We start from the raw sequence: 3,510 nt of genomic DNA, 5'->3' as shown, positions 1-3,510 counted from the left end.
GTTGACTTCAAAGCTCCCAAATTTTTTATTCCGTCGACTTCAAAGCTCCCAAATTTTTCATTCCATCGACTTGTAATCTCCCTGCTATCAGGACTTTTCAATTTCTGAAGCTATTCAAGTCTGATGCGATCTCGTGAATACTTGCTCCTAGAGATTATTCGGAAATCATGCGTGAACATTCGATAAAACGGAAAGTACATTCGTGGAATTAATAAGAGTGAGGCTTTCTTCGACATGGCGTGATGCAGTCTTAATGGCCATTTCTTCTGTACGCGTTATCCGGTTGTTCACTCAAAGATGGAAACGTCATGTGTAACTTTCACGTTACCGAGGAACCCGAACGTATCTCCGTGTATCAGTGGGAAAACATGTTTCGTACAATCTTTCGAGCAGCTTGGATTTCGAGTGGTTCGATGCTCCCTGCAATCATGGTCGCTGGAATGTCTACTTTCATTTGCGGTCTGGCTTCGACGTGTTATTGTGGCAAGTGCAAGTGCACGTTCCCCTAGCTTTCATCTAGTTTACGGATTTAAATTGACACGCGCTGATGGCCATGCGCGTATATACCGGGTGTACGCAACCGGTTTTCGTACCGTTTGGAATGTTTGGGAACGGGAAAAAATTGTTATGAGAGAAAATCGTGGCATGTGTAGACAGTTTTTGTCTCTTATTCGTGGCAAAATTTGTTTGGGAATATCAAACTTGTACCATTATATTTCGAAAAATTTGTCGATAGAATACAAATACTTGTAGGACTGATTGTATATATGAGGACAAAATTGAATTGATTCATTCATTTGTGTCGTTTAATATCGACGTCAATTTTTTCTAAATTACAGGCTTTGGTGTTTTACTAAGATGTCTGGCTCTAAACGTCTCGAACCCCTGTGAATATATAAGTACTTTCTTCATTCTCTTCTTACTTTCAAAAATTAACGAAAGTTAAACAGGATGGCGTGGTCTTCTTTGCGAAAAGAAAAATTTAATCTATCGATATGCACGTACGCATAAAATTTAAGAATATAGATGGAGAATGAAATCGTGTCTGTATACTTAATGTATTATATCCTGTTTTATTTTACTGTTTATGAAAAAGTACATGTGGTTCTGTTTAATTTAATTTATTTTTAACTAGTGAAAGTGATAGTATCAAACGTATTCTAGAGGAAATGAAAGTTCTCGAAGGAGTTTCAGCCCGTATGTGGTCAGACTTAGTCCTCGGCACGGCTTGCTATTCGCGAGGGAAGTTTGGCAATTTGAAACTGCGCACAGACGTGACTCGAATATCGTTAATAACTTTATCGTTTTTTGAAGTGGAAAGGGGTTTAATTAATTCTTAAGATTTTATAGTTTCTGCGTAAGTAGTGACAACTACGCGATAATGAAACTAATTTGTAAACCTCGGTGTTCGTTTGAACAATGATTTCTATACAATATGATTGAAGAAAGGAAATAATTCACACACGAATCCATTCACAGAAGAGAAATTATTCAAAGAACTCAAAATTCTTACCGCATCAATGGAAAAAATTAAAATAGTCCCGCAGTTACATCCATCTTAGTTCTCATTAAAATAACTACCTGTTTTATGTCTCTATCAGTTCTCAGTATTCCCTTCCAATTTCATGGATATTTGCTAGCTCTCCCACAACAGTAGCATCTCTTACTGCTTCTGAGATTTTAAATTGAATTATCATAAATTCCTCAACGATGCGATGAGATCAAACTCTCAGCTACCTCGTATTTCCTATGAAAGGACCTGTGTATCTTGTCCGATATCCTGAAAAATTCGCGGTAACGTTGAATTCCGGTAGTGACCTCGAACTTACGGTAGCACACGGTTAGTATTTCCTCCTGACGCGGATAATACATGCATAACGCAGTCGTAACTCGTAAAGATACCAGTGCCGACGTAATTAGCCGGCTTCCTTTTGTTCATTTGCATTAAACGGTGCGTTGGCTCGTAACGGGAATAACTTTTTTTTTTCTCGAGGATCGATCCTGTACGTCAAACTGACTACGATATTTGCGGAAACATCGATTAAATGTATGCAAAAACGGTTCTACGAATGGAAATTTATGCATTGCCGCGGAAGAACATCGCAGAAATTAAGCTATCGCAGTATATCGTATCGAATAACTTTCGCAGAGAAAAATATATAGGCGAGCCTGATGTAAAATTAATATTAGCGATTAATATTACTGTTTAGCAGTCACGAGACATCCTAGATTTGGTACTGGTTGGCCTGGGAGAATTATGAAGAAATGTAAGGAAGCGAACGCAAATAGTAATGTAAAGCAAGAGTTGTATGAATTTGAATAATGACAAATGTAAAACTGGTACTCTGCATTCTTATACGGTCAGTCTCCCCAAGTATTCGTATCTTCAATGACTATTCAACAAGTTTTGCGTAATAGTTAATTTCCAACTAAACTTTTAATTCGGATAAATTCCTTCAATAGACATAGAAGGTACTAACGCTTACGGGACTAACTGTAGATATACATTGTGCGTATCAGAAATATTTTCCAACAATTAAAGAAGACCCCCGTTGAACTCTGTCACGAATATCAAATTTTACAGCCGCGTTTCCGCGCGTCTATTCTAAATATTCACGATATTCGTTGATGGAACGATAATAAATTTATTACTCGCGTCGCACCACGCTAAGGAAATCTTACAAATGTCTTAAATTCTTATTACTTTGTCGTTTACGACGTTTAAGTATTTTTCCGAGCTATGCGGTTCTCTTGAATATACCCCGATAATTATTTTACGACTGTCGTTATTCGAATGTCGTCGAGTACATTGTATACGTGCATCGATAATTTCTCGAACTTCTCAAGATCAGCAATTATATTGATTTTCAATCAGCCCGTTTACGGCGCGCGAATGATTACGGTGAAAGTTCGATAAATCAATCCACAGTCATTGAAAGCCGAGTGAAATCATCCGTGGATCAGTTCTTTTCCTCGAGATCGATACTGCAATGAAACGTGACATTGCAGATTGGTGGTCGACACGTTGCACGAGGTGCCAGTCGCTGATAGATTAATTTATGAACAAATACCCTATGTAAACATCCTGTTTCGCTCGTTTCCAACGTGTCTATCGAACAAACAATAATATCTGCCTCTTCACCACGTCCATTGCCACCTTGTGATAACGTTACAATACGTAATTTAAATAATTGCGTTCATTAACAAAATTATTACTCGTTCTCCGACAACATTGTTACAATTGTAAGATAATCTTCTCGATATGTGTGAGTCGGGCATTATTTAAACAGTTTCGAACAGTTCCGGAATCGTTATCACGAAACACGTTCCGTGGAAAAACACGTTCGCAGATTGCTAATTAATTGTACACAATTAACGTCGATTAACTTCATTCTTTTACTACTGCAATTGCTTCTTTTCGCTCTCTTTGTACGAATATTGACATCTGTTTTCCTAGAAATTACCATATATTCAACATCGATGATTCCACATTACTAGAATGATAAATAA

The 3,510-nt window shown here is 37.5% G+C and overlaps 1 protein-coding gene across 3 annotated transcripts in view; it reads right to left on the bottom strand.

Moving 5' to 3' along the window:
* LOC128882166 (elongation of very long chain fatty acids protein 4-like) overlaps nucleotides 1-3,510 on the bottom strand; it is a 26,356-nt gene that overhangs the window by 5,360 nt on the left and 17,486 nt on the right. The gene's annotated exons all lie outside the window — the stretch shown is intronic.

This window comes from Hylaeus volcanicus, unplaced genomic scaffold (assembly GCF_026283585.1).
Source record: "Hylaeus volcanicus isolate JK05 unplaced genomic scaffold, UHH_iyHylVolc1.0_haploid 12258___fragment_2___debris, whole genome shotgun sequence".
NCBI lineage: Eukaryota > Metazoa > Arthropoda > Insecta > Hymenoptera > Colletidae > Hylaeus > Hylaeus volcanicus.
Note: the sequence above shows the minus strand (reverse complement) of the source record. Positions and strands in the feature narration are given on the sequence as shown.